Here is a 12,607-nt window from a genome sequence, read left to right on the forward strand (position 1 = left end):
TGCGCCCCAGCTGCCCCGGTGCTTTTCTGACCGGAAGAGGCTTGTGGCCCTATGTAGGCCGGATTTCTCTCTCCCCAACCAGAGCAGTCTCAGGTCCTGCGTGATTGGACTGGAGCAGAAGCTGTGTTCCCAGGGGGTGGTCTTTTAACACATATTGTTCATCTTCTGAACAAGTTCCTGTCATGTGCAGGATGGGACTCCTCTTCCTCCCTCTCTTCCTCTTCTAACTGTCCAATGTCTTGGAGTTTGTTTTCTAGTCCTGTGCTCAGTCCTGCTCACTGATCCGTTTCTATGGCTTGCTTTCGATGCAGCTATCGTTCCCACCTTCTCTGTGGCTCCTGACCTTCTCCTATAAGCTCTTACAGCTCCTGCACACATTATTCTGACCTGCAGAAGCAACTTGAGAACATTTTACATTTTACTTTGAAAAAAAAATCTTACAGTGAATGAAAGGTTCCCTTTCCACTCCCTGTCTTGTCATATTATAATCCTGACTTCCCAAACTGGGCTTCAAAAATAAAGGAATAAAATTGGTGGAGTTTGTGGAATGAAACCTCAGGCTGCTTGTGAACCACTGCTGAATGTCAAGTGTGATTAAAGAGTCTGTTCACAGAGGCTCCAGTTCCTCTCCGTGTCCTTTCTGGGACACAGTATTTCAAAGTCTCCATGTGTGTGAGGGAGAAAAAGTGCATTGTTACATGCATGCATGAAAGTGTCAGAATGAAACCCATTATTCTGTGCAACTAGCATTTGCCATTTTTTCAAAGATAGAGCGAAAGGATTTCATCATTTCTTCACTCATTCTTCTAACACAGTAACCACCTACAATTTACTCGACTTGTCAGACATTTCCAGCCAAGTTTTATTCAATTGTAAGAGTTCCTATCATGGGGGTCCATTCTAAAGCTATATTGCTTAGGTTGCTGCCCTCAAACTTGAAAGGCTGGATTATGAATGTGTGTAGGTCCTATATTGCAGCCATTGTCTCACCAATAATGAGCATGACATAAATATATGTCTGGTTACAAAGGTCAAGTGTGTGACTGTATCACAAAACTACTTCACTTTCAGGGTCTTCTTTCAGTCCACAGAGGCAAGAGAAGCACTTGTTGATTTATTAAATAACTCATTAGCTAGTTGATTTCACTAAGAAGGATCCCAACCAGCTTTATAAGTAAGATAGCCAAAGATCTTATAAGTGTTGAGTTCTAATATTTTTCAGGTCCTTAAGAACTTAGTGAAAATTAATTAACTGTAAGATACTCACATACAAATCCACCAGGACTATACTTCATGAACATCTATCTGCTAAGCACTGGGCAGGGTTCCATGTTCAGAGGAATACTTGTACAGCTACACTGCATGGCCCTCAACTAAGAAGCATGTACTGTCTTCCTGGGTGACACTGCCTGTGTGACACTGGTCCATAGAAGGTGTCTTCCCACTCACTCAGAACCATAGAAGAAAAATTAATAATGAAGTATACTCTTGCCAGTAGAACTCTGCCAGGATGTTTGTTGTTTAATGAAAAGTTCAAAAAGTCAACAAGACAGCAGTATTTCCAGTAACACAAACATCAAAAAGCTACAAGCTGAAACACCAATTAGAACATTATCTAAAGATGCTGTGTCTCTGGTTCTCCTCATCTCAATTCACATATCAGTATTGATTTGGGGATGTTCTTTCTTCCCTCTTAGGTAGCATGGGACATGCCAGGAAGTTTCTGTAGGAGCCAAGAAATTGGAGCTATGCAGAGAGATGACAGAGCTGGTAACATGTTTAAAAAGTAATCTGACATCCCACACAGGACCTTTGTGAATGAATGAGGAGGGTTGCAACCTGACTCAGGTTCCTGATAGGCTCAGCTTTCTATAAACCAAATGAAGAAACTCCTTTTAAAGATTCACTCATTATTTTATAAGTACATATGTGTGCCTGGGTGTATGTATGGGTTCATCACCTACATGAAGAGACTAGGAAAGGCATCACATCTCCTAGAACTGGAGTTACAGGTAGTTGTGCCTAACATGGAACCGGAGGCCAAACCTGGGTCTTGGGAACAGAACCCATGTCCACCACTGCTCAGCCATCTTTCAAACCCTGAAGAAAATGGGAAAGCAAAATTTCATTGCTATCTCTGTAAGAAAAGGGACATCTAAGGGAAGGGAGCAGCTTACTATTCCTCCATGAATCAAGGTCACAGAAATATCTGGAGAACTGAAAGGAGACTTAATTTCTTGGAGGAAGGGCTAAGGGTCAATAGAAGAGAGTAGCTGCCAAGCCAGGGCAAAGCCATGGCAAAGCCTGTAAAGACAGAGTCCAGAGATGGAGTGAAGGTCCCACGGGGACTTAGAAAAGGAGCTAGAGCCCTCTACTGTGCAAATCCCTTAGAATGTGAGGAGCTCCTCTTATCAAGCTTATGAGAATCAATAAAAGTCCACACCCAGCCAATTCTGTTGCGTGAAACTATTCCTTTACTGCCACTTTAAGTCAGAGATGGCTCAGAAAATATACTTTTATCTGAAAGCTAGACTGTTAGAGCAGGGGCTGCTCTGCAGGCCGATGGCCATTCAGTGGAGTGGTTTCAAGGGTTGCTCAGCAAATTCTGGCAGCAGTGCATAACCCATTCTCCAAGTTCACTGGTGGGGCCAGGAGTAGGAACACCGCTCTGGGACTTTTAAGAAGGTTGGGTCCGTTGTTCCTGGGTTATCTGGGTAGCAGTCACATCAGAACCTCCATCAACTGCAGTCTGTTCTCAAGATAAAAGCAGTAGATTCCCTTCTGAACAAAGGACAGGTTGAGAAAGCCTAGAGACAGTAACTTTCTTCTCTCTAGGAACTGATTACTTGTTAAGGATCAAGGAGACTGCTTCCTGCATTCAAATATAGGAATTAAAGAAAGGCAGAAAAAGGCACAGGAAATGGCCCAGTTTCAAAACAAAGGGAATCTAAAGTCATCATCAGAACAGGGACGGAAGCCTCCATTGGCAGCAATACTGTCCCCAAAAGAACAATTCCCAGAGGCTGGCAGTGACATTCCTTACAGAGGTACAGAAAAGGCTAGCCTTGTCTCTGGCATTCTGGGGTTTGCAGCTACGACGCCAAAGAAACACAGGGATCTCCTTATGAAGGAAATAATGTCCCTAGCTAAGAAGAGTGTAAGTGTAGGTGTAGGTGTAGGAACAAGGTGGCTCAGAGACTCTGAATTTTCCTTCTAACAGGTTTGGCTGAAGTTTCAGGTATGAATCCTGAAATTTTTTTCCTAAAGCCATTCCAGGAAGAAAAAAGAAAGGTGACTGAGAAGAAAGAAAATAAAAAAGATAGGTGTGTGTCTCAGCTAAACCACCCAGGGTGATCTCAGAACAAGCATCTTTTAGAAGGTCAAACATTTATTTGATCTGATCTGGAAAAAATGAGTATAGAGCTGTTCTCTATATGTCATCTATTTGTCTGTCTATCTCTATCTCTATCTATCTATCTATCTATCTATCTATCTATCTATCTATCTATCTATCTATACAATTATCATCTATGTATCTATCATCTATCACATACCTATATATTCTATCTTATATCTATATTATCTATCTACATTTGCCTACCATCTATCTATCCATCTCTCTATCATCTCTCTATCATCTATTGATTGTCAATCTATATCATCTATCATCAATCATCATTAATCTTTTTATCTACCTATTACCAATATATCTATTCTATTGTCTACCATCTATGTACCTATCTACCTATGTCCCTATTGATCCATTTTCTCCCTCCCCTCCCCTCTTTATATATGTGTATATATGTGCATATCAAGGACCATATTTGGTGTCTCTGTTAGTCTCCACCTCTCAGAAGACAGTGATTTTCACTAAACCCAGAGGTCACAGTCTTAACTAGGCTGGGTGGCCACTAACCTCCTACCAAGATTTTTGTTTTCTTCCTCCCTTTCCTCCTACCACTGGGGTTACAAATGCATGATGCCACACCCAGATTTTAAATGAACACTGGGAGTCGGAAGTGGGGTCCTCATGTTTGCATAGCAAGCACTTAACCTACTGTGTCGTTTACCCAGCCTCAGGACAAGTGTGTGCTCATACCTGTGCAATCAGAAGGTGTGATATGGTTACCTCTCCCCTCTGTGCCCAGGTCACACAGGTCCTTGTTTCACAGCAGCTTCCCATGAAGCATCTTTCTCCTAGGCCAGAACACTCAGTAGGTAAAAACTTTGCCACATCCTTCCTAAAGTTCATATTTCTAGTGCTTGCCTGGTTCAGAATGAATGGAAAGAAGGGAAGAAAGAAAAAAAGTGAAAACAGAGATGCCCTGGTCTACATGACTTATGAAGTGCCCTAATTGGATTAACAGGGAATAAAGAAAAGATAGATATACACACAGAAAGTTATGATGGACCAGGACGTGTGTGCTGATGGATACATATCAAATGTAGAAAGAGCCATGAAACTCAGAGCATTTATTTTATACATCTGAATTGGGTTTGTTAGATGTGGGTTTATTAAGATGTGGGTTATTGTATAAGCTGAAGAAGGAAAGAGATGATTAAGGGGCTCTTTATAGGGGAGCAGTCATCCTAGGGGAGGAAGCTATGGTTGACATTTTCTGTACACTCTCAATTAAAAGTTCCAGGAGGGAATGGCTTGTCAGTTTCTAAGCCTCACCCCTCAAAAGGCTTTGACATGTCCATAGGTTGAGGCATTTGGGGAGCAAATCTGTGTTCTATCTATTGACCCTGGACATTGCCCACTCCTTACATGCACTCAGATTCTCCTCCCTATGGGAGGAAAGGAAGAAAAAGACAGCTGAGTGATAATGCAGAAGTAAAATCTATTGCAGTTGCATCTGGAGATTGCAGGTATGTGCAGGGCCAAGCACACTGGCCAGACACTATGTCACCTTTTACAAGTCTCTTACTCTCTGTTTGTTTCCTTGTGGATAAATTAGGGGCTGTGGTGCCATCCAGTTCTCAAGGTTTGTGAGTAGCAAGTGTTACAGTGTATGACATTCTGAACACAGTGCCTAGAACTCATGGGAGTGAAGGCACTGTGAAAATAACAATACAGCCTTTATGTTTGGGTTCAGATAGTGGACATGAAATACCCACCTTCCTGCACCAAAGATCTAGAACTTCTGCCCACCTTCCCCATTGTGCTGGACAGAGTCCTTGTTTCCTTCAGTAACTGTAGAAATCTATGCCACCAGTAGAATCCAGAGAAAGCACTCAAGCCCTGAAATCACACCTGGTCTCGTCACACAACATCGACTTAAAAGAGAAGAATAAATGTTATACTAGCTGAGCTCCCACCTCTCTCTGCAATTTAGGGATTACATATTCCTGTCAGATAGCTGTTGAGAGGATGATGCATGAACTTAAGCAGTACAAGGTCATTAGCATGGACTCAGTCAACCCCTCATCCCCAGTGAATACTTCCATTTACTAAGTGCACAATAATTCATTGCTGTTTTCTGGTTGAATGGGAAATGATCTGACTTACACAGAAGCAGAGAAATTTGACATGATGGAGCTTTATTTGGACATGTTTGGTGGTTCTTTCATGTTTGTGATGGACAGCACTAAGTACCTGATGTCTCTTATAGCCAGACACATCAACCTGCTGCCAGCACTAGGGACAGATCACTGTCTTGTTGCATTGACCCTTCCAGAGGCCAAATCTTTAGCAGCTATCAAAGAAATGCAAATCAGGAAATGGGTGGCTTTTGAAATGATCTCATCAATTCTCATACTGGTGTGCTCCAAGCTGTCTAAGAGACTGAGCAAATGAGAAAAGAAAGAGGAAAAATGGGCAAACCTATAAGTTCCTAACAGAAGTTTATAAGTGAGTCACAAATGATAGTCATTTCATTTCAAATAAGCTAGGCAGTGGTGGTGTGAAGGAGGTCCATTTCTGTGCATATCTTGCAGGGTGACTTCAGGCTCTAGGAAGAGAGAATTAGGTTTCAGAGGCAGGAAACCACAATTCAGATTTCCTATTCTTGTTTTTCCTCTTTCTAAACAATTAGAAGACAAAGATGAATTCTTAAAAAAAAAATGAAGTACAAAAAAAAAAAGGAATCAAAGAAATGAGGAATAGTCAACTCACAATTTTTAGTAGCATTTTTCTTCTTTTGGCTAGTTAACTTTTTCAATTAGACAACATTTTAAATGTGTATACAAAACAGAATGATCTAATGAAATCACATTCCTCCACTGAACACAAATATCAGTATCAGCAATTATCTTGTCTTGTTCCATGACTATTTCCATTCCTTTCCCTTCTGTTCTAAGGAAAATTTAAGACCTCATGTGAATCCTCTGACAATATTCTATCAGTAGCTTTTAGCGAGCATGTTCTCTATTCACTTTCTAGTCAGTATACACAAGTAGCTAAGAAAAGTTGGTTGTGCTCATAGGTTCTTATGTCTTGAAAATGGGAACAGATTTGGAAAATAAAAAGTTGGTATTTATCACATCAAATGTGTAGAGAATAGAGTGTAAGTGATACTAGGCATATTTTCCATGCTCTGTAATTTTATTTTACACAACATCCTTCTAAACATACAGTGAACTTGGTAATACAATCTCTTTTTACTAACAAAACACTAAAATAACAAAAGCTTATTTTCTACCAAAACTGCAAAGCTAGAGGTGAGCTCACCAGGAAGTACACTGTATTATGAAAACATAGAAATAAAGGAAGTCAATCTATACCAAGGGCAAATCTGAAAGGCAAATAGAACACTGCTTTGTAGGCAAAAGGAAAACAGGTCCAGAATAAAGCAAGAGCTTGAGAGATAAGCCAGCAATGGCCAGAAATAGAACTGAGAGAACAGGTGAAACAAGGCTCTATAGATTTTTGTGAGGTAACCTGGGGAACACAGAGAGGAATGGACAGAAGCTGTAAACCAAATAAATAGCAAGATCCAATATTGATAGAAACAAATCTCTGGAGGTTGAAAAAAATAGAATACAGGTAGGAGCTACAGAAGGCCTATGGAGTAAACTGAGAAAGAAGTAAGTCTTTAGAAATGTGCCTTGTTATTGACACACTGTGGACCAAGATTTTCTCATATTAGGACTGGAAAGTTAGCTAAACTTTTAAAAGTTCGAAACTAGCCAGGCGGTAGTGGCACACGCCTTTAATCCCAACACTTGGGAGGCAGAGGCAGGCGGATTTCTGAGTTCGAGGCCAGCCTGGTCTATGAAGTGAGTTCCAGGACAGCCAGGACTACACAGAGAAACTGTCTCGAAAACCAAAACCAAAACCAAAACCAAAACAAAACCAAAAAACCAAACAAACAAAAAACAAAACCACCCCCACACAACTAAAGCTGTCAAGAGTTCTGTTCCTAGCACAGGTGTCACTATGGAATACTATTCAGCTGTAAAGAATAATGAAATTTATAGGTAAGTAGATGGAACTAGCAAGTATTATGTTGAAAGAAGTCATCCAAATGCAAAAAGATAAACATTAAATGTTCCTTCTCATTTTGGATTCTGTAATCTAAAATGTGTGTGTGTGTGTGTGTCTATTTTTCAGATATGTAACCTGAAATAAGCACAAAAATCAGGAAAGTACAGGGCAGAAGTAATAGAGAGAAAGAACAAGCAGGATACAAGTGATTTGAAGGGGCATATGGGTAAAACTTGCAGGGTACAATTTAGTTGGAGACAAGGAAGTAAGATCAATACAGAAGACATTAGGAGTTAAAATAAAATTAATGATGTCTGAAAAGGCCATGCCAGACTCTATTTATTTATTTATTTATTTACCTGAAATTACATATAATACATGTAAGTTTCTGTCTGCATATAGTTTAGATGAAGTTGTACCACTTGGGCTATCAATGGCTCTCCAAAAAGCTATAAACTAACAAAATACCAAGCATGATAAAGCCCCTTTCTAGGTATTTGTCAGGAGAGCTCAAGAGTACCCCAAACCAACATATAGAGTCTTGATTTTCCCTTTGTTATCTCCCAGAGATTGAAGATAAACCCTATTGCTGGAGACACCATATATTTTGGACATGAGCCCTATAGGACAGGATTTGAATATGACATGGAAGTCTGCTCTCTGGAGACTAACTTTTATTTACCACAAGTGTCATTGATGGGAGGAAGTAAGCAGTAGTCCTACCCTACTGCAATGCCATGATGGTCATGGCACAGTAAACCATAACGACACAGTATTGGCATATAGTGTCAGTAACCAAGAACTCTCTTAATGCCCACTCAATGGCAAAGAAATCTGGTTTGGTACTAAAAACCTAGATAACTACTCAGAGCTAGAGAAGTCATTGCTCTTAGAGAAGAATCTATTACTTCCACTTTATTCAAGTGGCACAATCCCTTACGACATTCTAAACACTTATCTTTATATTCTCAGATAAATGTAGCTCTTATTGCTCATAAAAAAGAAAATCCTCTCTTTTCAATAGACAGAAACCATTACAGAAGACCATAACTGGTCAAAAGCAGAGAACAAATCATCATGTGGTATGATCTACAATACAATCCCATCTACAATACAACTTCTACACCTAAGGCCCAAGAAACATTACAGAAAAGGAGATAGAATAATTTTAAAAGCCAGAGGACCAAGGCTGCGCTGAGTTCCAGAAATGGCAGGAAAGCTACATCTGTGTAGCTTTTTACACAGTTCTACAATATTCCTGCCTTAAATCACGTGAAGAAGTACAATACCAACAGGCATGCTACATGGAAGGGGAGGAGTCCTCAAGGTCTATCTAAAGACATAGAATTAAAGGCAACTAATGAATGCTGGGAGCAGGAGAAATAGTCTTCCTTCAGGAAGAACCTTTTAATTGGTTATCTGGTTTCAGGTACTCAGCCCTGAAATTATATACATACAAGTAGCACTAAGTTCATAGCAAGCCATATTTATGTATTTACGTGTGTGTGTGTATGAACATGCATATATGTTTGTCTAACAATAATAATTTTTTAAAAGCCAAGATTTTGAGAGAGAGAATGTGCTAGGGAAGATTGTATATGAGAGATATTTGAGAGAGAATTGGGAAGGGAAAATAAGAAAAAAAAATCTAAAAATCAGGAGATCCTGGAAAGATGCCATGAAGACCCCAAGAGATCAGAGTTGCTAGCCTGGACTACTATACCCAGCAAAATTTTCAATCACCATAAGGAGATATTCCATAATAAAACAAAATTTAAACAATATCTTTCTACTAAGCCAGCCCTACAGAAGATACTAGACAGAAAACTTCAACACCAGGAGGGTAACTACACCCAAGAAAACACAAGAAATTCATTGTTTTATAACAAACCCAAAAGAGGCGAATCACATACACACATAATACCACTTCCAACCACAAAATAACAGTAACTAACAATCATTGATCCCTGATATCTCTCAACATCAATGGACTCAATTCCCCAATACAAAGACACAGGCTAACAGACTGGATATGTAAACAGGATCCTTCGTTTTGCTGCATACAAGAAACACACCTTAGCAACAAAGACAGTTACTACCTCAGTGTGAAGGCCTGGAAAAAAGTTTTCCATGCAAATGGTTCCAAGAAACAAGCTGGAGTAGTCATTCTAATAACCAATAAAATAGACTTTCAGCCAAAAGTAGTCAAAAGAGATGGGGAAGAACACTTCATACTCATTAAAGCAAAAGTCCACCAAGATGAAATCTCAATTCTAAACATCTATGCTCCAAATGCAAGGGCACTCATATTCATAAAAGAAACTTTACTTAAGCTCAAAACACCTATTAAACCTCATAAAGTAATAGTGGGAGACTTCAACACCTCACTCTCACCAACTGACAGGTCATTGAAACAGAAACTAGGAGCTAGAGAGATGGCTCGGTGGTTAAGAGCACTGACTACTCTTAGACAGGTCCTGAGTTCAATTCTCAGCAACCATACAGTAATGGGATTGGATGCCCTCTTCTGGTATGTCTGAAGACAGCTACAGTGTACTCATATTAAAATAATCTTTTAAGAAAAAGAAACAGAAACTAAACAGACACACAGTGAAACTGACAGAAGTTATGAACCAAATGGATTTAATATATCTACAGAACATTTCACCCCCAAAACAAAAGAATATGCTTTTGGTCAGCACTTCATGGAAGCTTATCTAAAATTGACCATATAATCAGACACAAAACAAGCCTCAGTAGAATATTGAAATAATCCCTGGCATTTGATCAGATCACCATGGACTATGGCTGAACTTCAATAACAACAAAAATAACAGAAAGCCCACAGACTCATGGAAACTGAACAGCTCTCTACTTACTCAATGATAACTTGGTCAGGAAAGAATTAAAGAAAGAAACTAAAGACTTTCTAGAACCCAATGAAAATCAAGGCACAACATACCTAAAGTTATAGAAAACAAGGAAAGCAGTTTAAAGAAGTAAATTCATAGTACTAAGTGCCTTCATAAAGAAACTGGAAAGCCTATACTAGCAACTTAACAGTATCCCTGAAACTCTAGAGCAAAAAGAAGCAAACTCACCCAAGAGGAGAAGGCAGGAAACACTCAAACTCAGGGCTGAAATCAACCAAAAATATTTATTTTTTTTAAAGATTCTGTCACACGAATCTCTCAAGGCAAACTATATCAAAATATGTTTATGGCTCAGAATTTTGTCAGAAGCCCAAAATTCCAACCAATGAAGAGCAAGTATGGAAAATTGAGGAAATAATAGATAGATATGTCAACAAGGCCCTTGCTAAAAGGTGGCCAAAGTCCATGCCTTGCCTCCAGGCATGTATAGGAACAGCCTGGGGATTTGTCCATGGTTTCTTTCTAGAACATTACTGGTTTCCTAGAGAACATAGCAGAGTATTGTTCTTCTTCTACAAGCCAAAAAATGAACTTAGTGGCCCCCAGGATGATGAAGTGACCACAGTTTGGAGGAAAATCCTCAGGAGCTATGATGAGATAGCTCCAAATGTGTTGAATTAGTGTTCTGTCTGGTACCAGAACACTGCTGGAACTTCTCATAGAACTAACGTATACAACAGAATCTTTAGGAACATCTGTGACCATGGATGAAAGATCAAAAACAGAAGATGTCCACAGAAGGTAGACACCCCAGCCTGCCTGGCTGGGCTAAGAATTCCAAGATGTATGGCCAGAAGCATTCACTGGGAGTTAGACCTGTTATGTATATTTAGTCAAAGTCTTAAAGTGCAACATGAGAGTGGTCTTGAATTGGTGGGGCTTCCATTGCACAGTAGAGGTTGTTACGCTCTGAAATGCTGCTCTCCAAGACTGTCCGTGGACTACCCTTAGCGACTACCTTGGAATGGAACTGGTTACAATGTAACGTCTTGTCTAAATTATTTATTATAATTACTTCTCTGTATATATTATTTATGTACAAATAACATATAACTGTTATATGTGAATAACAACACACATAATATTGGATAGCCACATTCCATTTTGGAATCTGGAGTTTTGGTAAACACCAGAATGCAGCTGCCTACATACATCAGCCCCAAGAGAAACCCTGATCTTCTCTCCCGAGCTTCTCAAGTTGGCATGTCATACACGGTTCCAGATTTGTTGCTGGAAACTAATAGCTCCTGTGTGACTATATAGAGAAGGATCCTCTGGCATTTGAGCCTGCTTCTCCTGCATTTTGTCCCAAATGTTTCTTCCTTTGTTTCATTTACTCCCTATCTTTCTGCCATAAGAAGTCACAGCTGTGAGTAGTTCCCCCTACGCTGGAACTTGAGATACTCAAACAAGGCAACAGACCTAGGGTTGCCTCCCAAAGAACCCGCCACTGCCACTACGAGTGGCAGGGCAGCATTTGGGTGCCTGCCATGTGGAGATAGCAGATGCAGCATCTGACAGCATCCATCATGTAAAGCCATTTTTAGATTTTAATTTCTCAGTTTTCTCCTTGAGCTGATCCTGGAGAAAGGAGACTCAGCCTGGAGTGTGGGGGAGGAAGGAGGAAAGAGCAAGTGGGGAAAAAGAGAAGGAGATGAGGGTGGCAAATGAAACAGGAATACTATTCCCACATTGCAGATGTGGGAAGAAAGCATGTGTCCTACCTGAACTAGGGCAGGAGAAATACTGACCTGAGTCAGATATAAAATGTTGATCACTTTATCATCTGCACTGGCGAAAGAAGAAAGAAACAGGTGAGAAAGGCCACATGGTCTGACAGACAATATTCTCAAGAGTGAGGAGGGGGTGTATCTGAAGGAAAAATAGGGAGAAAATCATTTCTTAGCTGAAGAGCACAAAGTACAGACAATTCAGGGAAACCAGTGTCCTAGCAGTCTAAACACAAACAGGTGCATGAAACCTGCAGGCACATATGTCCACCTGGAGGAAAAGAAATGCTGACCTAGAGATTCAGCTATGGCTTTTCCCTGCCAGGTGATTGTTTTAAGAAGGAAACTCCCCAGCCTTAGAACCTCAGTGTCTGCCTTCCTAAAATGTGGCCTTAACTAATAAACTCACTCATGAGAGTAACAGGAAGTGCCTGGCACATTCAGGAGCCCCCTTGTAAATTCATCCCGTTTTTGCTTCTTAGGCATCCACTGCCGCCTGCCCCTTTCAAAATTAA

The sequence above is a fragment of the Mus caroli genome, chromosome 15, assembly GCF_900094665.2.
Source record: "Mus caroli chromosome 15, CAROLI_EIJ_v1.1, whole genome shotgun sequence".
NCBI lineage: Eukaryota > Metazoa > Chordata > Mammalia > Rodentia > Muridae > Mus > Mus caroli.